The sequence below is a fragment of the Paramormyrops kingsleyae genome, chromosome 14 (genome assembly GCF_048594095.1).
Source record: "Paramormyrops kingsleyae isolate MSU_618 chromosome 14, PKINGS_0.4, whole genome shotgun sequence".
In the NCBI taxonomy this organism is placed as follows: domain Eukaryota; kingdom Metazoa; phylum Chordata; class Actinopteri; order Osteoglossiformes; family Mormyridae; genus Paramormyrops; species Paramormyrops kingsleyae.
Window position 1 is genome coordinate 4,495,758 of NC_132810.1, and position 25,215 is coordinate 4,520,972.

At 44.8% G+C, this 25,215-nt stretch overlaps 2 long non-coding RNA genes across 2 annotated transcripts; both read left to right on the top strand.

Annotated features, from left to right (window-relative positions):
* Window positions 1-314: 314 nt before the first annotated feature.
* On the top strand, window positions 315-20,977 carry LOC111852634 (uncharacterized). The gene is made up of 4 exons (XR_002840274.2): window positions 315-570; window positions 12,824-12,927; window positions 19,655-19,816; window positions 20,901-20,977. It is a non-coding gene; the product is annotated as an uncharacterized lncRNA (long non-coding RNA).
* Window positions 20,978-21,543: 566 nt separating this feature from the next.
* Window positions 21,544-24,023, top strand: LOC111852635 (uncharacterized). The gene is made up of 3 exons (XR_002840275.2): window positions 21,544-21,984; window positions 22,884-23,065; window positions 23,166-24,023. It is a non-coding gene; the product is annotated as an uncharacterized lncRNA (long non-coding RNA).
* Window positions 24,024-25,215: the final 1,192 nt, after the last annotated feature.

Genomic DNA, 25,215 nt, shown 5'->3' on the forward strand with positions numbered 1-25,215 from the left:
TGGAACGATGTCGTGGGCCACTCTGAGTGTGCCTCTTCTCATCATTAGCTGGATTGGTGCTTCATCACTTTGCAAAAATTCCTATCTGCTGAACATAAGGGAAAGAAACGGCGGGGAATCAATCTTGTGTGCTTGGCCAGATAAACAGGAGACACAATCGGGGGAGAGGAGAGAGACGAGAGGGTCTCGTCCTGCCCATGATGGATGGCTGGAGTAAGAGTGTCAGAATGGTATTATGTAAATGACAGAGGCATCCGAGCTTTGCCTTGATGATTATGGGAGATGTGAGTGATGCTTGTCGTCCCCAGATACTCCAAGGGCCTTATTATTTCGCTTCCCCATGACCAGCCCGCGAGTGTGACCTCAGCCCTTCTGGGGGGAGGGGAGCGAGGACACAACCCGAAGAGGCGTCTGTTTTATTTACTGAGCGAACAATGTGCCAGGCTGGATCACCTCACGGGCATTGGGGACACCCGGGGAGAAGCGTCTCTTCATTCCACTCCATCCCAGGCAAATCAGCCTCCTGACAACTAGACCCGTGAGGGAAATGTCTGTTTCTACCCGCACCCTGTAAGTATTTGCATAAAACTGAAATACCTTTATTAAAAAACTGTCCTCCGCTGAAATAGCGTGCCAGTGTGTAAATCTGCTTTCCTTCACTGTATTGTACTGATCCTGAACTCCCAGAACACCTTATCATCAGATTACTTGCTTAGCATATATAATATATATATAGTATTTATACGCTTATCATAAAACCTGGTTTTTGCAAGACATGAGGTTGGCAGCACAGTCCACATTTCCCCAAAAAGAGCCTTATAAATGCACAAACAACATAATATTTGTGCTTCTGGTGGGTTTGCGTCTTTCCCTCGGATTAGACAGCAGTCGTAGTCGCTCTGGGAGCCAAGGCCATATGGTTTTTACCTCCAGTCCAGGCTCCCTGCACTTCTTGGGCTTCTCATAGCTAGGAGAGGCCAGCAGAAGGTTCTGAGCTCCAACTGAGGATAGCAGTTTGGCCTGGAAAGAAGGAATGACTGAGCGCTCGCATGGCGGTCCTGAGTGAATGGAGAGGCTTAACAGGATTACCCGTTTCACAAAAGGTCATGATCCTATGTGGTCTTTTTCGTACTGCACTTGTGAACATGCGACGTGGAGAGTCTTTCCTCGTACAGGACGAGGCATTGGTGCACTTTTCTTTTGTAAAATTTGAGGTTTAATTTGTTACACGTTTGTGCGATTTCAATCCTGCCTATAATTTTTATTCCGTGATAGCGCATATTTCATAATCCGTCAAATAAACAATATAGCGTACCATTGTGATGCTCTTACAATTAGTATTCTGTAAAATAGTCTGTAGTAACCTAATATAAAATTCAATTCATTTGGCGCCCGGATCTGGGATCAGAAGCTTTGAAATGTGGAGAAGCTTAATGGCTAATCTTCTATAGTGCGTTCTAGCAGGGAAAAGCCCAAGAGCTGCTGACTGTTAGTGATTCGACTGCTAAAGGTTGTGTGGAAAACTCCAGTGCTATTGGTTTCTGAGAGGGCGGCTCCTGCTTTGATGCCCTGTGATGAAGAAAAGGAGAGCGAAGTGTGTGCAAGAGGAAACGCTGAAGGCGCTGCGCCACTGTCACCTTTGTGGATGCTGGGCTGCAGTGTTTCTGAGCAGCACATTTATTTATTTTTCTAAAGGGTTGCCGTCCGGCAATCGTGGTAAATCTGAGCTAATTTCACCTTGCAAACACGCACGGACCGGGCACCACTGCTGCTCCGCAGCTTGGCAGCCTTAGGACAGGACCTTATGAGAGCATCATCCAGGAAGAAGAACATGCCTGACGACCTGGAGCTCCACTGATCGTCCTGACTTCAGTGGGGTTCACCCCAGTGGGGAGCACCAGGTTACAAATGTGGGAAAGCCCCGAGAGCCCATCTGGTATACCCTGGCCCTTACAATGGAGGCTGGATGGAGCAGACCTGAGGAGCAGAAGATTAAGCTCAGCAAATCTGCTCCGCTAGAGTTGCAGGGTCAGGCGGATAGACAAAAATCCTGCTGAGGGAATGTATGGATATGGATGTGACCACACAGGGCTCGTAACCGAATCGGCCAAAGCGACATACCCGGCCTGGTGTTGCCGCTTAGAGCTTCCCCAAGGGCCTGGTAAGTGGCTCACTGGGCTAAGTCTCTGTGCCCACGATTGGAAGATGTCCGCTTTGAGCCCTTACCTTGGCAGAACAGTCACATGTCTGTGGGCCCTTGAGCGAGGCCCTTAACCCCCAGCTCCAGGGGCCCCCACCACGTTAGCTGATCCTGTGCTGTGGCCCCCAAGCAATGGGGAGCAACATGGCGGAGGCCAAGAAAAGAATTCCAGTGTGCCTGTACTCATGTTTGTGCAAATGCCGAATAAAGGATTTTTATTATTACGTGCAGCTGGTTCTGGTGTGAACTTGATCAGAATGAGGACCAGCTAGTCTGCAGCGAAAGCTTACTCACATGGGGAGAAGTCGTCTCCATACAAACCCTGCTGGAATATTATTCTTAGTCGGTTCATTATAGGTTGTTTTCGCTGCTCACTTACTGTTCATCACACTTGCAGGCCAGCAGTCCTGCTTTTACATTCAGTTTTGGTGTTTATCTGCTTTGTTTTGAATCTTTTTTTTTTTTCTTCCCCAGTTATTTTCAGCATTATTATAAAGCTTATTATAAAGTTATGTTTCCAGACTTTAGCTCTGCTATGCTGGTTTCCTAAATAGATCAAAATGAGCCGAGACAAACAGCTGGTGATGTAACGGAGCATGTGACAGTATACAGTGCATACCTGCACTGGGACTGTATGTTCCCACAGTCATAGACGCAGGCAGGTTGACGGTACTCTTGGGTAAATGTTTAAGGAATGCAATTTCACGATGCTTTTGGAAGACCCTGAGTAACTGCGGACTGTATGTAAATCACACAGGGTCACAGCATTTCAAAGGCAGATTTGGAGAGCATGTTGTAATGATTCTATTGACCTCTCCTGCCTAATGAACCGAGCCTGTGTGAAGGACCACTGACGAAAAGCAGCCACTGGAGGCAGCCTTTGTCAGCTTCAAAGTAGTGAGCAAATGACAATATAATCTCACCACCTATGGAACCTTTCAGGTGTCATTCTGCTCAGGGCCTGTGAGGGATAAAAAGATTTGTGCTCAGATTCAAATTAAGCTACACTGTAAAATCTTGCAGAAGGTAATAATTTAGCAGTTTTATTATCATTTTCTTTTGATCCGTCTCCCCTGCACGACTGTTCCAGTCCCGATGGTAGAGTCCAGTCATACCCAGGACTCTAATAACCCCTTCTGTTACAACCCAGCTTTGCCCTTCCGTGTTAACACACTGTGAACTGAGCACAAGTGACAAAGTCAATCCATCACCGTGGCCGCGCCACAAAGAGGGACAGAAGACCTAACAGAAATTGATGACATCCCTGCTGGAATTTTACACCATTTCGGCCGGAGCTGCGATTGAAACAGACAGAGATTTATAGTGCCGCTGCCGCCGCTCCACGTGATTGCACTTCTGCCGTGTGCTCGTAGTTTGCATATTCATCCAAGAGCCTGTCAGAAACCCTCAGCTGCCTCTGACTGACATCCATATTCACCCAATGAGGATGGAGCCTCGTGAACCCGCCCCCCCCCCACATGGCCGCTAATGGTTTGTTAAGCGTGCTGTTTTTGATGTGCTGCGGTACAGAGGGCGTCGCAGTCACTTCTACATGTCAGGGCCAATTAGAACAGTTATGTCACACTGAGACACCTTTTCTTAAGGTGGTGTTTTCCGAGAGAACAACCTTAAGTTGTTACTCTGTTTCAAATAGCCCATGGTATCCTAAAGTCGTTGGCTTGTTGATTTCTGTTGGTTGTGCGTCTGTCTTTCAAACCGTCCCTTTTCTTTCTCCATTTTGGCTTGCATCACACATCTTCGATCACACCAGACAGCTACTCATGGAAAATATAAATTTAGGCATAATAAAATAGACATTATGGAGCAGAAAGAAATGTTCCTTGTCGCTGTCATTTTAAGTTGCATAGTATTTAGTGCAACAGAAAATTCCTTATTATAATATAAATAAGATGAATATCCTCGCTGTCCAGTGAAAATCTCCAAAAATCTATTATTTCATGAACATAAAAAATACATTTTCTCAGAAACTACTTTACAAAATAAACCTAAAACAACGTAATGAGACACCCTTAGCACCAGAAATAGAAACCTGTGACACAGCCGTCAGTGAACGGCTTAATGTTTTAAATGGACTTGCATAGATTGCTGTCAGCAAGGCAAATATGTCAATGTCAATAAGAAACACACTAATCTTGCAATTCACAATTAATAATGATTCTTGTTAGCTAGTTATCTGGCTATCAACGTTGTTAAAATGAGCCATTTAAAGTAATCCATACAAATGACCATCATGAATATAAATGTTAACTAGTGCATACTTAAATACTAGTTAAGTGACTTCATAAAACATCTTTTCATCGCCCAATTAAACGTCACATGCTATCAGTAGCCAGAAGAGAATGGGCATATTCCATCTATAGTAAGAAATTACAATTGTCAATACGCACTTTTCGCTAGACAGAGACGATATGTTTCATCTAAAACCATCTACAACAAACCACAGAACATTTTGACTAGAATTCAGAAGCTTAAATGCACAATAGAGGGGAGTGGAACAAGAGCATGTTTTCCTTAGATTGTGTATGAATCCAGGTCATATGCCGTCAAATGCTTACGGGCTATTCCGCCAAATCGGTGCCATTTCTGTCCCCAGGACGTTATATGTATAAATATGCATGAAAAGTAGCTTTATAATACATGTTATTATCAAAGTGTCCTCCACAATGTCCTCATTGCAAATTTAAGATACATAATGAAAAACATTAATAAAACCCACCTATAACACTGAAAAAACAGTTTGTCACCTGTCCTTGTTCACTAATGCTACACTTCACCATGAAATATAATGATAAAAACCTTGAAATATCGTATTTTTTTGTATTTTTGTGTGACGGTATTTCCCATTTATGCTTTAAATACATTTTCCGTATAGTAAATCAATAATATGCTATTTAAAATGCAAATTTTAGTTGTGTCCCAAGGATTTCACTCAGTCCTGTTACCTGAATACATTTCTGCCCCTCAAAAATTTGGCACATTCCAGAAGTGGCATGTTCAACTGTAACTTGCATTATCTCAGTCGCCTGAAGACCATAAGAAGACCAATAATGAGTTCTCTCACTTTCTTTTCTGTACAACGCCATTTACAAAAAAGTTGGGATGCCGTGTAAAATGTAAAGATCAGGTACACCCTCCTTTAGCTCCTCCGGGGAATACCAAGGCTTTCCCCGGCCAACCTAGAGAAATAATCTGTCCAACATGTCTTAGGTTTGACCCAGGTTCTCCTCCCAGTTGGACATTCCAGAAACACCTCCCCAGGGAGCCGTCCAGTAGGCATCCTGGATAGATGCCCAAACCACCTCAACTGGTTCCTTTTGATGCAGAGGAGCAGAGATCCTACTCTGTGCTCCTCCTGAATGTCCGAGCTCCTCACCCTTTATGCCGCTTGAATCTGCAATCATGTTCTTTCTGTCACTGCCTAGAGCTCTTGACCATAGGTGATGGTAGTAGGAGCGCAGATCAGCCTGTAAATTGGTATTTTTGCCTTCTGGTTCAGTTCTCTCTTTGCCATGATAGAACAGTACAGGGTCCGCATTACTGCAAACGCTGCACCAGTTCACCTGTCAATCTCCTGCTCTCTTCTTCCCTCACTTGTGAACAAGACCCCAAGATACTTAAATGCATGCGCTTGAGGCAGTAACTCATCCTGCACCAGGAGAGGGCTATCCACCCTCTTTTTAGAAGAGAACAATGGCTTCTGGCTTGGAGGTGCTGATCCTCAACCACAATCCGCCCAGTACATGTTGCAGGTCACAGCTCAACAAGACCAACAGGACCACATCATCTGCATAAAGCAAAGACGTGATCCTGAAGCCCCCAAACCGGACCCCCTCTGCTTCTTGGCTGTGCCCAGAAATTCTGTTCATAAAAGTTATGAACCGAATTGGTGACAAAGGGCAGCCCAGGTGGAGTTTAACACCCACCAGGAATGAGTCTGACTTACTGCAGGCAATGCAAACCAAGCTCTCACTCTGTTTACACAAGGACATGATGGACTGGGGCCACTGCCCTAGTCTGCCAATCCAAATGCACTGTCCCTAACCTCCATACAATGTTGAAAAGGTGTGTCAGCCAAGACAGCCCAACAACATCAAGAGCTTTCAGAATCTCATCCACCTTCGGAGTTTTACTGCCGAAGAGTTTTCAGTGACCTCAGCCTTAGAGATGGGCTACTCAAGTCAATAGTGCTCCGTCTCTCCCATAAACAACATGAGTAAAGCCCTGCTTCCACTTCCGGAGTCACCTGATGGTTTGACAAAATCTTTTTGAGGTCGACCGAAAGTCATTGGCCTCACCGAAATCCCCTGATACCTGAGTTTTTGCTTCAGCAACTGCCAAAGCCACTTTCCACTTGGCCTGCTGGTACGTTTCAGCTGCTTCAGGAGTCCCACAAGCTAACCAAGCTCTGAAGGTCCCCTTCTTCAGCCTGAAAGCTCCTATAACTGCTGATATCCACCACTGGGTTTGGGGATTTCTGCTGCGACAGGCACCGACAACTTTCCAGCCACAGCTACTCACTGCCGCCTCAGCAATGGGAGTCGCAGAACATGGCCGATTTTGCCTCAATATCCCGTGACTCCCTCTGGATGTAAGAGAAGCTCTGCCAAAGGTGTGCGTTGAAGATCTTCCGGACAGGGGTCTCCGCCAGATGCTCACAGCACACCCTAACTTGCTTTACTCAGCACTAGCATACTCATAAGTATGAAGTAGCAATAGGTGAGAAAGTCTGCTGTGGGTCTGCTGTTTTAATCTCATGGTTTTGTGTTGCCTCTCTGAGCACTTTTAATCGCGTCATATATGATTAGTGTCACGTTATAATGGACTATTTGTAAAATACCTGTAGGTTGATATGCTGGTTCAAAACTGAACACAAACCCTTGAACTGCTTTAGTGTTTCAGATGAAGAACAGCAGGAATGTTATTGTAAGCTTATTGTCATTGAAATTAAGTAAGTTGCTCTGCCTTTGCATTCCTGGAAACTATGCTTTAGAGGTTCATTAACGGAATGTTCACTGAGCAGATGAACTGCTAGCATGTAGCTTCATTTTCTCTTGCTCTCCTAGCCATCACAGACAAGAGGCTGATCATCACATCTACATCCTATGCAATTTGTTATTGCCTGTCTTTGTGCTTCTATTGGCTGTTGCCTAGCAACCTGTCAGTCTCTCAGACATTTCCCCTGATAAATTAGCTGGGTTGTTACTATGCCAACAGAATTGCGTTAATTAAAGAGATTCAGATCTGATCTGGTTTGAGAGAGGTATTCCATCCCAGGCAGACAGAGGAGAAGCTGAGGGCCAAATGGGCAGAGCTGGCAATGTAGACAGTGACCTGGCTGCTGTGGAGAAAGATACAGACCGTAACCTGGACTGTGTGGAGAGAGATGCAGACGATGACCTGGACTGTGTGCAGAGAGATGCATATTGTGACCTGGATTGTGTGGAAAGAGATGCAGCCAGTGACCCGGACTGTGTGGAGAGAGATGCAGACGATGACCTGGACTGTGTGGAGAGAGATGCATATGGTGACCTGGATTGTGTGGAAAGAGATTGACACAGTGACCTGGACTGTGTGAAGAGAGGTGCACACAGTGACCTGGACTGCGTGAAAAGAAATGAAAATGGTGACCTATACTGTGTGGAGAGAGATGCAGACAGTGACTTGGACTGTGTGGAGAGCTATGCAGACGGTGATCTGGACTTTGTGGAGAGAGATGCAAATGGTGAACTAGACTGTGTGGAGAGAGATACAGATGGTGACCTGGACTGTGAGAGAGGGATGTAGAGGATGATCTGGACAGTCTAGAGGCAGATGCAGACAGTAACCAGGATGGTCTAGCAAGAGAAACAGACGGTGACCTGGACTGTGCAGAGAGAGCTCTAGACAACGCAGATGGTGACTTGGACTATGGAGAGAGATATGAAGACACTAACCAGTGATAAAGATGCAGATGACTCAGGCTTTTTCCCCCCAAAATGGCCATATTTGCCCATAATTGCTTAATAGTTTGCTGTAATTATACTGTATATGGTCCTTACATAATTGTGTTAACTGATCCCTGCAGGGAGGTAGCAGAAAAAGCTTGAATGCTTATGCGATAGTTGTGCACCAGCCCAAATCCCCTGCTCTCCAGCTACCTTTGGCTCTCCTCTTACTGCTGTAACTTCCTGACAAAACCATTTTGTTCGGCCTGATTGGTTCCATTTGCATCCGACACCTCTTCTGCATATAGATTGATGGGTTTAATCAGCGAATCAGGAAGAGCTCTGAGACATCAATCAATGTCAGCTGTCTTTTCTCCCAGCGCTGATTCTCTGCTTAGATTCATCAGGAATGGTGGCTCAGTACAGGCACTGAAGAGAACCAAACAGCAAAGGACACTGGCCCTCCCACACAATCATTTTTGTCTGATTTCTAGCTGGTCTCTGTGTTCCTCTGGTTGTGTTGTTAGATGTCAGTCCATCCATCCATCCTCCAGTGACCTATTTGGTGCAGGCCCCTGGGATTAATTGATTAATTCAGGGTTATTCAAATCACGGTCCTCGAGGTCCGAGCACTGCTGGTTTTGCAGCCTTCCTTTACCTGTCAGTCAGGTGTGAAGCCTCTGACCAATCAGAATCAGTAATTATTAAACTAACTACCTGGGAGAACTGAAAACAAGGCCTGGATTTAGAATCGAGGTCCAGATTTGAAGAGCCCTAATTAATTTATTCAAAATAATGACCTGCTTATTGATCATTTCACATTGGCTGTATGCACTTCACAAATAGTTTTTGTATTTCTGTAGTACAAACCTGTGCATTGAGGTTTTCAACGTCAAACCATAGGAGTTTTTCTAGCAGTTTTTTCCGTAACAGTTTTTCTTCTGTCACTGTCTGGTCTCTATTGCCGTAATTTGGTTCTGTTTGTATCAGAGGAGCTGGTGGTGAGTGGGCTGCTTGTGGTGGGGGCAGGTGTGTGTGTGTGTGTGGGGGGGGGGTTCTGTCGCCTTGCTGGCTTGCTGGTAACACACTCTGTGTGACCGTTAGACTAACGGCCTGCTGTGGTAGGAGATGCTGATCTGTCAGAAGATTCCAGCCACAAAGGAACCCTGAGGTGTGTCTTTAACATAGATACACACTTGTATAGGGCTACAATCTTCCAAGAATCACCTCTTATTTGGAATCTTCTTCTGTTGGTGATAAAGTATGACACCATTTCAGCAATTTTCTGGTTTACGTTTGTGCTTTACTACTGAATGCTGTACTTTATTAACGGTCTAAAAAGTGACATTTTTTATTACATTAAAAAAGAAAAACGTAGCTAATGTCATTTTTCAAAGATATCTATACTATATTAGTTAATTAATAGCAGTAAATGGAGATGACACAAGTTTGCTGTCTGCGGGATTTAATTTCACACAACAGTTGGCTCTCCTGGGATTCTGCACTCAGGGTCCACCTCCCAGTGAGACCACAGAAAGGCACAAGACCACGGACTGAGCCAGGCTTGCCAGGCAGACTGGGGAGGGTCAGCTGTGGTCACGGCTGGCAAGCTGTGGCTTCACCCCCGTGTTTGTGGTCCCCATTCATACCTTAAAGGCTAGTGTTCTCCCTGGCTTATCGCTGTGGTTACGGCTTGAATCGGGAGCGTCCAGGGGGGCGGTTACGGCCGAGCTCGTCTCAGCAGCCGGTGGAAGGCTGAGCCCCACTGTCGACACACGTACGCCTCTTCACACACCAATTAAAACGTGCTTGGCTGTTGATGTGTTGAGCTTCCCTCTGCTGAGAAAAACAGAGTACCTACAAGCTAAAAGCAGTGGGATGTCCTCGTACAGAAGCATCTCTGTTATCAACCCAGGCACGTGTTGATGGAAGTGTGATGACTGAGGTTCTGTTGCACCTTGATCCCACTTCCTGGTATCACAGGTATATTTAGATGGTGTTAATTTGCCGCGTTCCATTGTGATGTTACTGAGTTTCCTGACAGGAACACGTCGCCAGTGCTCTTTACCTGTACCAGTAGCTCGTAACCAAACCTTCCTTTTGTGTATCACACACTTGTTACACGACGTTTACACTAGTTTTTGTACATGTAGCTTAATTTTGAATTTGGACTAAAAAATTTTGCATCCTTACAGTGGGTAAATGTAGTTGGATCTTTTCGGCACTTTTTGTTGTGGCTTTGGATGGGCTGTTTGCAGCTGTGCAAATGATGGCCGTATCGCATCTGGGCCGGCTCGTTGCCCCCCGAAAATGGGAAAGGGAGAGCGGGGTTTGGCTGGATTTGATTGGCTGCCTATATATGGTTTTAAAAAACAAGCAGTATAGCCCTACAGTCAATGCGGATGTATTGTGCAGTGATTCGGAGTCTGTTTTGCACTGCGTTGTTACTTCTGAACTGCAAGGTCATGTCATACGCCAAAGAAAAAGCTTCCTTTTAAAAAAATGGAGCCAGTGCACATGAGATCAGCACACTGTTTTCAATTATTAGTTATTCTTGTGTTCTCACATTTTATCCTGAATGTTAATTTATACTTTATAATATCATAAATTAAGACAAGAAGATTGCTGTATAGATGCAATCGTTTAAAAACTGGTAAGGTGATTTTTGTGGATGACCAAGTCAGCATCTCAGCTTGTACTGTGGATTCCTGGTGTCATGATCTGTTGCGTATTTGAAGCGTAACTTATTCTCTGATCATTCTGTGTTTAAGTTTGCTGACCTGCAGGCTTGTTTTATTCAGCAGCATCAGAGTAAATGGTTTTAAATCAGTGTTTCCCAATCCAGTCCTTGGGGACCCACAGGCGGAGCACGTTTTTGCTCCCTCCCAGCTCCCTACCAAGAGCAGAGAGGAGCAAAAACGTGGACTGTCTGCCGGTCCCTGAAGAGCGGATTGGGAAACACTGTTTTAAATAATCTAATGTGGTCTTCCACCTAGTGGATCACAGAAGATACATTTTCATTTATAGTTCTAATATGAAAGCAGGATTCTCCTGGAGGCCCTGAGACGTCACATGCCAAATATTTTTGGATTGGTGTCCTTGTGACTGAGATTTTAAAGAATCATATCCTGTGGGAATAGCTCCTATTGATTGGCTTCAATTTCTAAACAACTGAATTCCATAATTTTAACCTAGTTTATTTTGCCAAATTGGTATAGGTTGGGTTACAAACTGTACTGGGATTATGTACTGTAATATTAGTATTCCAGTTGTAGCGTTAATGCCACAGTGGTATTCCAGGTGCAGTGTTGATGGTTTGGCGTTAATGTGTGATGTCCTCATGTAACCCAGCTTAGTGTCTGTTCACTGCTTTTCGCTTCATTACATAACACTGATATTTATTTTTCTTTCTTCTGCAGCTTAACCCATTTCATTTATGTTTGCCGCCAAAAAAAGTGACCCACCCCCCCCTTAGCTTTATAATAATTGTTCAGCCCTGAAAGCTCAGTGGAATTTAATTTCTTTACATAAATCTATGAAATAGAAAAGGAAATTAAAGATATCATTGCTGTCTGGGCATTATCACGGCCTCACTTAACCTGCCATTTGGTAAAATGAAATATTTATATTCCCTGTTTTTGGGGTAATAGGATGGTCTCTTCCAAGTGATTTTTGAGTTAATAATATGAGTTATTATTTTCAGCTGCACAATGGGTATGCTCTCTAGCTCCCAGCCATGGATATGCCCCAGTTCCCCAGAACTGGAGAGATCACTGAGGGATCGCTGTTTTTTTTAAAATTTTTTTTTTAAAGGGACCGTCATTGTAAATGGACAGCCTTTGTAAAGGGCTTGCGGTCTCAATGCTGCTGCCCCTGAAGTGGACAGCTGAAATGGATCATTTTAAATGGTGGCTTCTCAACACCTTGCTTGTGGACTTGTGGCTTGTGCTTGTGCTGCTTAGTGACCCAAACCCACATCTACACAAATCTGTTGGTCATTAGTCACCATTATTATTTGAAAGTAAGCAAAATTTCTGCTATCAGGAATTACGAAAACTGTTCTGGTAATGTTAAGTGACTAAGATGGTTATTTTACTTGCAGCTAGCAGTAGTTTGCATACTCAGGAATAGTGCTGGGGAAGTCACTCACAAAAGTAATCCATTACACACAGAGATGGATAGTTCAGGCCCAGAGCTGGTGCAGATCCACACCATGGTTTTGTTTCAACCAACCAGCTGAGTATAAAGAGTCACAGTCACAGGGTACTCAAATGGTCGGTTGATACAAAACCTTGGTCTGGATTTGTACTTTCTTGACCTGAACTATCCATCTCTGTGTGTAATGGATTTGAACTTTCCCAACACCGTTCTGGAAGGCAAGCACATACCAGACCACGATGAAGGTCTAGTCTATAATCGTTCCAATTAATAATTAAATTAGCTTTTTCCTTTTTTTGTGTAAAATGTAGAATTGCCCACAGCCCATACCGCTGTGAGACTGCAGTGCCTGCATCATTAACAGGCTATTAGCTTAGATAACATGCTGTCTTGTCTGCGAAATTAAAGCCATAGTTTTAGATGGTAGCATATGGATGATAGTCTATAGAGTAAAGAAAATAATCTTGACTTTTGAATGACTGCAAGCTTCTCTCTGTTGTCCTTTTCTTTGTTTTTGCAGCCTGCACAAGGTGACCGTCAGATCTCAGTCCCTGGTCACTGAATTCTGTCAGAGATGCGTGGGCTCTGCGCGGACCGTGTAACTGAAGCCCAGTGCTCACCGAGGTAATTCAGCTTCTTCAGCTCCGCACACAGTGATGTTAGCACTCATAGATGTGACAAGCTTTAGTAAAGAGAAATAAACATCAAAAGATTTTCTTTTTCAGGTATGGAAACTATCATTTCAATTGAATACATTTCAGTGTTTTTCCAAAACGTGTATTTGGAATTGTGTAATTAGATTTTATTCAGTTTAGTTACCGTACCTTTTTCTTGACACATTAAGTTCCAATATTATTACATAAACATAGTATTCTGGCACTAGATGTCGTTACTGAACACAGTTGTCAGTCTTACGGTGGCTGTACATCGTTGTGAGAGAGACATAATAAAACACAGTGTTCAGGTGCTTGATATCCAGAGTGTAAATTTGGCACTAAAATTAAGCATAAAACTATGCCATGTGCATCAACAGACTGTAAAAGCATCTTTTATGAGGTTAAAAAATGTATGTGCAGAAGGACCACAAGAGTACAGTTTTCCTAGATTATCTACTGTTATTTATTTTATCAAGTCAGTTTTAACTATGCAGCAGAAGAATGAAATGAAGTGTTTTCTTCCTAGAGGATGACACAGTTGTGGTTCCACAGTTCTGCCTCCAAAATGTGACCTAGCCAATGCCTTTGCTGTATGTCATGCTGCAACAGTCATATCACCGGTGCACTTACAGTATCAGGCAAACACCAAATCACCAGATATGGTACGCGGCTGTTCCCCTGGGTCAAATCTTGCACCCCTGCGACACGGATGGAGCCTGTCGTTGACACCCAGGCCTCGTTAATTAAAGGCTTGGTAAGACCCACAGCCTGTGAAAGCTTCAGAGGATTTGACAGCATAAGATATGTAAGTGACAAATGAACCATCTCTCCCCTTCCACTGAAGTGCATCTCAGAACCCTTAGGACACAGTGTTATGACACCTGCGCGTCCCACATTGCGGCTGCCAGCTGTCCGGGAGGGGGCACCCTGCTCCCCACCGGGGGCCTTTTCCCTTTTAGTAAGACGCGCTCACCTGGGTGCCGCGGCAGTCCTGCGACGGTGTAATGAGCAGTCACTGGTTGAACTACACGTCTTGTGTCATTTCATTTAATGCAGACAAAATGCAGCCCTTAAGGGCCTTCATATGAAGAGGGTGTCTGCCAGGTAGAGTCGCCCGACTGCCTGTTAGCGAGGGAGGCCTTGGCCAGGCTTGGATGCGCGTAGCATGGCAGCTAGACCTGGGGTTGAAGTCGTTACATCAGAGCTTTACTCCTGCCACTCCAAGACATGCAGACGTGTCTCCCTCTGTCACTCTGGGGAGTACCTGTGGCTGCGTATCTCTCAACTCCTTACATTTAATACTTATTAGGGATTTTAGCAGTTTACGTGATCTCACCATACTGCTTTTTAAAACCAAGTGATTTTGGCAACATTTGCATTTATACTTATTTAAGTTGACATGCAGGTATCCTTAATGGTTCAGATATAGGATAAATGTATTAATGCATCAGTTACTTGAATTGTCACTGTGCATTATACCTTTATATAATTCATGCATCTCTGCCATCAATTCTGCCGCAGTTTAAGTGAGAAAATGGTGGCTGCTTTATTCGGGTCTCAGCCAAACTTCACAAACTATTGTCATACTTATACTGTGATGTATGTATTAAAGTTACTTCCTATTTTGGGATCAGAATGTATGTTGCAAGTATTTTTTCTACAAATGGTTCCCTACAAACTCAGAATTGGTTATCAGAGGCTTGTTGTTATTTTCCTGATTTTACATCCACACGCCCGTCTCCTTGGCTACGTCGCCCTCTGTGTCACTCGTTTTAGAAATCTGTCAACATCCAGGTACACCTACCAGGGTTTCCTTCCGCCGGAGTCGTTTTTATTTAGAGTGCTTTGGGTATGAGCCAGGGCAAGTCAATGGGGATTATCTTAAGGTTTAGCCAGAATGATGTGTGAATTATTGCTGGCTGACTGGATGGTCTCGCTGTTGGATAAATTGCTTGTGTGGATGTCCTTTTTTGCTAATTCCTTACATTTATGTGAAACTAATCTTTGGGGTGTGATAGCATGGGTTCTCAGGATGGTAAAGGTTGAAAATGACACAAGGACAGGAAAACTCTCTGTCTCCCCTCCATCTGGCCGCCTGCATCCTTCTCCTCGCTCACTGTGCCCTGAATGCGGTTTAATCACTCTGCTAGGGGCCGTCCGCAAAGGTCAGTGCTGCTGATTAAGGGTGGGAAGGAGCCGTCATCATCTTTCACCCGGGACACTGATGATTTTGAAACAACGGCACCAAAACTGGGAGCCTTTGCGATGTGGACCGTTAACAATCTCCCCTGCAAAGCACCGCCCAGGAGCTGCATCGAGAGAAACCGGCAAAGTTCTTATCAGTACATCCAGAAGCAGGAAGTTAAAAAGATTCAGTGATCATCCTATGGTGTTTGACTTAAGACACCTGTACAGAGAAATAATATGCGGGCTCACGGTGAGAGCATACGTTTGTAAATTTGTTTCCTCAGTTTCATGGATGCTTGGTGCTAAGAGAGAGGACTAACTCGCTGTTCTCAATGATTCCCGTGCAGGTGCGATCTGTATCATCTCAGCAGGTCTGTGTAGTCAGGCTCCCTGGGTGGAGTGACACGCAGATGGAGAAAGGCAGGAGATATCCTAATACTGAAGTCACGTGGTCTAAAGGTCAAAGGCCACTTAGCATTTGTGTGTCCTGTAACCATGGAGACATGCTGTCAAAGCAGCACGTATCCTTGCATGCCCATTATTCATGTCCTTATGTGTCTGTATTACTTAGATCTTTACCAACAAATGAAATGCTTTGAAGTGCACCTCGCTCTTCGTTTTTCAAGGAAATATCTTCAGAAATGTAGCGTAGTTGTAACTTTTTTTTTTTTTTTGTTAGCATAAGACACATTTCTGCGTTGATCCAGTTCCTGCAGGAAGCATGACCCTGTAGCTGCAGTGTGTAACGGTGAGTTCTGTTCTTACATTAGTGAGCTAAATGAGAGTAGACAGACCCGGTGCATTTGTGTCTGTCCTGAGCTTCGAGGGCCCAACCATCGGCAGCCAGGCAGGTGTACAGTTTTTCTCCAGCTCTTATTTACCAGTGGTTGGCCTAAGAACTGTGCCGTTTCTGTGTTGAGTTACAGATATGCTCCCTGTGCCAGCTGGGAGCAACGAATTCAGTCTGTGTCCTCTGGAGCTGTCAAGGGTCATGAAAGCATTGGTCACCAGTGATGATGCTGCACTGGGCCAAATAGGCCTGCCATACCTTTTCACGGTGGAAGAGTCCCATTGAGTATTAAAGCCCCTGAACACACCTTTAATAGTTCTGCTAAATTCCCTAAGATACCCTCATCCAGTGGGTTTTGCAGGCGAGCTGCAGAGTTGGGTGCTCTGAGCACAGAAAGATAATGAACGGAGCTGTTGATGCCTTGAGCGCTGTCCCGAGGGAAGACGCTAAGGAGAAATTCATTAGGAATGCAGTCACACTTTGAACTGAATGACCATATCAGCTTACCAAATGCAAATAACCAAGTATCTACTGAAGCAGGGAAAGGATTATTTGGTTGGTCTATTAACCTCCCAAAGAGATAACTGACACCTTATCTGCCAGAAACGCCAGGAGAGGCTTTAGTGCCAGCCGTACCACAGCTTGACAAGGAGTCGGACAGTAATTAATGGGATCAGGTGCCGTTTTAAATAGGCCAACAAGGATGCATCGTGGCTTCCAGAGGTGAAGGGAGGCCGATGCAGCCCAACATCACACCCTCAGGAAACATACACCTGCGGGCTTCTGCAACGGTCAGCCAGGCTGGACGAGGGCTCAGTCAGTCCAGGGAACTGGGTCAAAAGTCATATTCAAATACAGGATTCCATCTCTTTAACACCAGACTTCACCTAAGTCAGGGTACAATGTTTTCCCAGTTCCTCCCCAATCCATCAGCATCTCTAGGCTACCTTGCTGGTTTCAACCTGTTGTTCTGTCTCTGGAGGACCCCTTGCTTTGAACTTCAGGGTTAGAACCACTGCCTGCTCTCCTCTGAAACCCAGCTCCCACTGGCCAGCTGTGATCCGTCTCCATGAAATCTCCTTGCTGCCGCTGCTGTTGCACAAGCTCCAGAGTTTTGCTGTTTTTCTGAACACTGCTGATCTGTCTGTACATCTGTTGCATTTTACTTCACAGGGAAATGTTGATAACGAATGTGCTAATTACAAATGCATTAGCTCAGTGGTAGCAGCACAGAACTGACCTGTGATGGAGATGCGCACATCAGTGTGTCATTAGCAATACCATGACTTTATGCCCGTAGTGGTGTTATCACGACATGCGATATCACGTTCATCTGTCTTATCCTAATATATGGGAGCATGTGTGCTGAGGAAAGATGCTTTGAATTAAATCCGTTTAAGCCGTACAGTTTGCGTGAACCAAAACATTTGGGCGATTTCCATGGAAACCTAGGTGTTAAACATTAGCTTCTGACCTCGTTCTTGTACAGGTACGCATCACAAGTGAGCACAGTTGACTGGGGGGGTTGATTTCTCAGCGATGCTCAGCTCAGTTTGGGCTTCCTCACCCTTAGAGTTTACGTGCAATTACGTAATTATCCTCGAAATCTTGTATCTCTGGTCTCATCTTCCATATTATTGCTGACATTTGCACTTTAACTGTCAATATACACATTCTGTGTTAATTTGAGATAAGCCTAAAAAATGAAAACTTTTTAAACAAATGAAAAGTTGTCATTACTTTAAGATCCATTCATCAAACACGTGTTTGTCTTATTATGAATTATCTTTTACGTCTCTGAAACAATGATAATGTTTAATTTTCAAGCAAACCTGTATATTTATCAGAATTTTCCTGCTTAGGAAAAGCTTGTGTCTGCCTCCATTTGTATAATTTGTCTAATATCGATCCATAATGCAAGTTTAAGAAGGTCTCCTCAACAGAGGACGCCACACTGACTGTGGATCTATACAGTCGCACATATGCATGCTCAGTGAATACTTAAAGGCTTGATTACAGAATAGGGACTGTTGGACCTTATACTTTCTCTTTATCATGAGGTTTCAGGAATAAGCTAGTATGAGACAGGTCCTACATGTAGGCATGTTAAATCACTCAGAGCCGCTTATCTGTGTTCCGGAGGCAGAAGACCAGTCAGAGCTGAATTCAGCTAGTCAAGAAGAATTTAGGGCGGATGATATTCTGTGATGTTCAAAGTCACCTTAAGCTTTAAACCATCATCCTGTTATTCATGACGTTTTTTGCTTGCCTCTTTTCCAGCTGTAGTGACCGATGTGAAATTCTAGTCAGTGGACAGAGTGAACCCCCAAGAATGTGTGTTTACTTTGATCCTGATATCTAGCTCTTTCTGTGTGTAGGGGGTTCTGCCCCAAACCCAGTGGACTTCAGTCCCTGCATACATGGATTTAGTCTGGATTTGGGACTCTTGATGGTAGAACAAAATGTTATTGTCACACAAAAGGAATGTTAGAGGCTACGAATGTATATGTGTGGTTAGCGTTCAGCTGTCGCTTGGCTGACATTTAGTGCTGTTGGTCCTCCTTTTCGCTGACCTCCATGTGATCTCACAAAGGTGTGTGGATGTGCCTTCCGGTTGCACAATACCAGGAAGATGCTGGGTCATGACAACAGCGAATGGAGAACCTGATATAGTGAGAATGACCCAGAAGCAACAGGGCATTGCCAGATGATACATGGTTCCAAATCAATAACTTACACATATATTCCACTGTTTCACTTTACAGGTGTGAATAAATCAGTGCACCGGTCCCTGCCATTCTAACTAGAGTTCAGCGTCCCCTCCCTTTCTTAAATGGAGCTCACGGTGAGATTGTTAACTTCTCGCGCACTCCTGGAGATACTGAACCTCGTACGCCTCCTCTTGTTACCTCACAGGTGGCAGCATGCCAGGTGAGAGGTGTTTATCTGGCTCGCAATGCAAATGCCGACAGAATGGTTTGCTTGCAAAGTCCCTGTTTCTCTCTCTATCTCTGTGATTTAAATAAACCCCAACCCATCCCCTTCTGGGGTTTTTGTGTGTCCTGAAGTGGCGGCGAGCTGTCGAGGCCCCGTACGCTACCTTCTCACCAGAGCGGTGAGTGCTGCAACAGGAGGGAATTTCTGGGGTGGGGGGGGGGGATGTGACAGCAGCATTGCCTCGCATCGATCGCCGCTCTCACTCTAAGTGCAGCACTTTATGACAAAAGGGTTCATGACACTGCAGTCAGAAAGTCAATAACGTGATAAATACCCTTCTTTTGGTCCCACGTCCAGCCCTTCAGCAGCTGCTGGCCGTGACGCTTATTACCGCCGCAGTGAATTCTGTGCCTCCCAGTGCGCATATTAACCCTGGATGTCAGAGTTTACTACATTTCAGGAGCAGTGATAAGCAGAATCAGGTGATTTGTTAATGAGCTGGTAAATGCGTTATTTTGTGGTACCGTCGGGCTGCTTTTGAGACCCCAGCTTTATGCGTGTGCAGGAGAACATGGACATTAGCCATACGGATGCACAGTTTGGTTAAAGATCATTAAGTGGAAGTCCATTGCAGCTGCAAGCTTGAGCCATTTATATGACACTGACCAGTGGGTAGTGGTTTGTCGCCTTGCTGGGCCGTACAACAGTAACAAAGCATAGACAGGGATCACGCATGCCGTGCACTGTGAGTACAAGCAGAGCTCTTTGCTTCTCTAAGCAGGAAATGGACCTGGCTTGACCATCGGGAACAAGTTCCAGCAGTATCGGAGAATCACGGCCAAACCTGGCTCTGTAATGATGCTACGCTCACACAAGCGCAGACCACCTTGCCAAACGACCGAAGCTTTCCTGGGAGACTTTGCTACCCATTCATCTTTCTCAGGTGATAAACAGATATTCTCTTGGTAACTTGGGTGGCAACATGGAATCTCCTGCTTTGTTATGGATTTGTGGTTTTTTGCAGACGTGCCCTTACATGTTACACTTGAACATATATGTTAACTTTGCCAGTCAGCCAGCTTAGTGCAAGTCACAAGGTCTGATTTGATTATTTTTTTTTTGCGTGTGTTTTTTTTTTAAACGATCAGTCCACCAATCGTTATCTTATCCCATGCGACTAAAAAAAATTTTTTATGTTTAGAATTGCATTTGTTTTAGACTATAGCAATTTTGTTTTCTAAACACAAAATGTTCAGTATGTCTGGGTCTTGCCCATCTGCCATCGAAATACAATAGGAATCATAGTCACAACTTATTCTTTGGTCACCTCCTACTGTGACTTTACTTTCACGTGGGAGGCAGAATTCAAGCATGTTCTCTGACTAATTGGAGAGTGACATGAATGTCTTGCACATTTTTTGGACAGGAGTTGAATGTTTTTGGACCGCAGCAGAAACGGCAGTAGATGAAAGTTATAATTAAGTGTCAGCTTAATGTAATGAGTGGTGGTGGTGCTGCTGCGAGCAGCAGTGGCAAATGTACTGACGGCCGTGTCGCTGCTGTTTCCCGCCTGGACTCTGCCAGATTTGCAGACAGGAAGCCCGTCATTCCTGTGGCCCGACCAGTACTGCTGCATCTCGCATGGATTAATGCAAGAGTCCGTGTTTATTTTCTTCAGAATCGCACTTCAATGCTGATTAGTGAATTTGCTCTTGGACTAGTCTGTCAAATATCGTCATGTGGTCTTGACTAGGTGCTTTTACTCACACGTATGTGACAGTTTATCAAACGTTTAACATGTTGACATATTTAGCACTTGTGGTGTATGAATGCTGGTTTACAGCCACATATCTTTTGCTGGACAGAGACGTGAAGCCTGCACAGGGTGGGTTAATATGACATAGTGAACCAAATAAAACATGGGAATATTACTTTTATGGGTAACCGAGTCTCATTAGGGTTTCTTAGAGAGCTCCTGGCTCAGCTGTTAATATCAGATTAACCTGAATATCCTATTAAATTCACAGGGTGCTTTGGAGAGGGAAGTCTGTCCAAGAACAAAACACCGAACACAAGATACCTTCAGACACATTCTGCAATATATATCATCTACTCAAACTCCATTAAAGGTGATATCTACAGATGAAATTTTTTGCTCTGAGTGATGTGTTCCCCTTCGTAAAATTACCCGTTATCAACTCTCTCTTCTTTTTGCACTTTTTATTTAATAAAGGGTGACATGTTGAATTCTGGGTATGCTCTTATCCGCTACTGAATTTTCACGGGAACTATGTGATGTCATTATGTTCATGCCTTAGTTTGCCACAAATAGCTTCAACAGTGCTTGAGATTCGGGTTTGGGGCAGGGAAGACTGACTGGCCGCACATCCGTCCTCCAACATAGTGTTTCCCATGTTGTTTTGTGATGATGTGATGCTCTCAGTTTGAACGGTGCATCCCCTGTCCGCTCGTGCACATGATTGTCACAGAGGGCACACTTGGGAACGGCTAGCAGCCAATTACATGTCAGCTGGTAGGACCTCAGTTGAACCAAGAGCATGTAGTCAGCTGTTTGTTTTCTTTTAATACTTGAAGTCGGATGAGAACTTTGGATGAGGCTTCTCCCTACATTGAATCACTGTACTGTTGGTCTGTCTCCTCAACGTCTTCCTGATACGTCCACCGAAGACCACAAAGTACACAGATTTGTTGACCAAGTCATAAGTCACAGAAGTCATGTCCAATGCATTCAATTCTGAATTTATTGCATGCAGTTTATTAATAAATCTTTGTCTTCCTCGCCTACATAATCTTTGTCGGTATGTCTTAATGCAGGGAGAACAGAAGATGTTGACATGCTGCTGGTAGCCTGAGCTGGTAGCTGTGACAGGATGATTATTCCTGTGTTCTGCAGTCTGGCCGTGCTGCTAATCTCTTCACGCACTGCTGTGTGCGTGGACCCTCACCACGCAGCATGCTGAGCTCATCTCCTAGCAGTAATTGCATGTTTTTCTCTCGGTGTAAGCAGCTTGAGAGTGTTACTCCAGGTGCTGGTCTGTCCTTTCAGGAGTAGAGGAAGGCTGGCGTGTGGGCGTGTAGGAGAAGCTCGGGGTGAGTGTGGAACCTGTAACGTGGCCAAGTGCCGTTTGAAAGCTGATGTTAAAATCTCTCACCTTCCCTTTAATCTCGCCTCCCTCTCCTCTTCTCCTTTGCTAGCCGACTGTTCGCCATGGGCTTAAAGCTTGCTTCTGCTCAGTAGCTGTGCGCTTAGGAGAAAGGTAGCTTTCTTGTGGTTTTCACATGCCCGTTAGAGCGGTCTCCGAACACTGGGTGGCAGGAGGCGCTAAGATAGGTGAAACCACAAAAAAAGAATTTGGCCTGAGGCAATGACAGACAGTGGGAGAATTAATTACTCCAGACAGGTATGCATTATGTGGCATCGTGAGCCAGACCTCAAAGGTCTTGGGGATTAATAGAGCTGTTCAGGCAGGATCTCTGTCCAGCGTGAAGGCCTGTAGCAGTCGGGGGAAAGCAGACATGATCCAAAACTGATGGTAGCATTCTTTCCCAGGAAAGGAGGTGCATGCAGTGCACAGTGGTACAGTGTGGAAGTACACTGCGGAGCGCCTCACTGCCTAGCCAGTCTACATACTCAGTTGCCTGTGCCAATCTTTTTCTCAGTGATCACCCGCTAATACCAGCAAATTCTTTCTAGAAGGCCGCTTGTCAATGTCTCCCCTTGACACACTGACCTCTGCAATGCATGTTAGATTGTCCATTTACTCGAATCATTAATAGCATTTGAGGAGAGGGAGGATTAAAAATAAACGACACACATTCTAGTGCACGAGGTCACTGTTCTGTGCGTTTGTTTCGGAAGTCCTCGTCACTCTGCAGGTATTGGGCTGCGATCAGGGAGTGAAGTTCCTCTGTCGACTTGAGTCTGTCACACCCCAGTGGAAGGCAGCCATTGGTTCCCTCTTTCCTTTTCTGCCATGTGCTTCATCCAGGACCTGGATCCGTTCAGTATGCTGGAGCAGTTGCCTGGGTTGCATGCAGACAAAGGAGGGAACAGTTGTACTGTACCTTATGAGCTGCTCGAGTGTGGAATCCTCGCTGACATGTATTTAGATATGAAGAGCAAACCCATGAGGGAAACTTCATGTTCCTGCTCTGAGGGTCCAGCTGGAGGGTAAGTGTTCTGACCTGAGCAGATCTGTCCTACTGGTCTGATGTACCTCGGGGGCTAATGAATTCCACCTGGAGTCATCTTCCTTTCTTCTCGCCTACAGATGTCTGTAAGATGAGAGCCTTGTGCTCTGGCCTTATCGCCAGGCCCTGACAGCCTGTGGCAGGAGAAAAAGCATTTGGGATTAGACTTCTAAGGACAACCCTGACTATTCACACTTGGCATTAGCAAGACAGCCTTAGTACAAGAAGGATATTTTTTATTCCTTCAATTTAACTTTAATTACTCAAATCTCTGTGAGGGCACATAAGAAAAGCCCAGGCATTTGTGTCAAGAAGATTAGCAGACTGCCCTGCCAAGTCCGTGCATTGCTGCGTCGTTAGATAGAATTCAAATTCAAATCCGGCTGAAGACAGTGCAGCTGTCACCCCCTGGCCTGTAAAGCCCCCTTGGATCAAACATGAGCTGTCCTCCCTCTGCCTGCATCTCCCTCACTTGCCTTCCCCCCGAGGTCGCTAATCCTCTCTCCCCGCTCACTGTGACAGCTAAAATAAAGCCATAAAACCTCCAAAATAATTACTAATTAAAAATACGAAATGCCTTTTCCCCTCATAAGGTGTGGGGGGGGGGGGACCTAGGTGTCAGGGGTATAGCTGTCCCCGCCAAAAAGAGGCCATATTTCCTCCATTGTCCCCATGTCTTAGCCTGTGCCAGCACCAAACTGAAGGTCGTCCCACTAATGTTCTGCACTAGCTGGAGGTGTGAATGAGCATGAAGGTTCTAACCCAACAGTATAATGAGCTTTTTACACTAGACCGTGAATGCGAGGTTCTACTCCGGGGAGCACCCAGAACACGAGGCATCATCTGGAGGTTCTATGCCTGGCAGAATTTGTATGTTCTGCACCAGGTTGCAGTGGTGGCAGTGGTAGCTTAATGGTTAGGGAAGCGCACTTGTAATTGAACCAGCAAGGCACCACTGAGGTACCCTGAGCAAGGTACCGCCCCCAGTACTGCTCCCCAGGCGCTGAATTACCTGCCCCCTGCTATGTCACATTGTCACATATGGGTTAAATGCAGAGAACACATTTCGTTGTTGTGCACTGTGTGCTGTGGTGTGTCAACAATAACAATTAATCACTAAATTCTAAAAGCTCCATCCTGGGCACCACCAGGAGGTTCTACACAAGTTCTAGATGTGACAGAATCCCGAGATTCTACAGCAGGAACCATCCGGAGGCTCCATGGCAGACAGCATCTGGTGGCTCTACTCCAGGTATCATGTGGGTGTTCTGAAGTAAACTACAAATGGCAGGTTCTACATGGTGCCATAGGTCTTGCACCAGCAGATAAGGCTCATGTTTTCTATTAAGGAGGTTCACCGAGAGCATTTTTGTGCCAGCCAAACCCCTTGGCCTGATTTGTGAGCGGTCCCCTATTATGGCAGTCCAGTGAAATCATTCAAACCTCCTCCTTTGTTATATATAACAAGGACATTATTCCATCAACAGAACGGCTTTACTCAACAGGCAACTGGCCAGCCAGCCTTGACTCGTTATTCCTCATAGAGGAACATTCTGGTAGCTGTATGTCTAGCTTCAGTGCACCTCCCAAAGAAGTAATGGCAATAGAAAGTTTAGCGGAGGGGTTCTGGTTTGGGTGTCCGGTCAAGGGAAGGCTGAGTATTAATGATTGATTTAAATGTTAAAACATTTACAATGGAACATACCTGAAAGACACATAGAGAAATGTCAGGGAAGAAAGCATGTCTTCAAGAGTGAATTGCATGCAGTGCTTTTTTTCCCCCCAGCAGATTCTGACTCCTAACGAGCCATAGAGTTAACTTAATAACCCCACCCTCAGTGTCTCTGGCCTGGGGGAGGGCAGGGTGATTAATATCTGCCTACCTTGTTACCTAATTCATTATGGAATAGCAGTTAATTTGATCTGATATTATTTTAATAAAATTTTGTAATATATTAGATTGTTTCAGGCTATCAAAATAATTTTCTAATTATTACGGTTACTCAACCAAAGCGTTTTTTTTTTTTTTCCCTCTGCAAGCTGCACTTGGTCTGACTTGGAATATATTAGTGGGTACAACTCCATCCTAGCTGTAGGAGTGAAATATATATATATGCATGATTACACCAC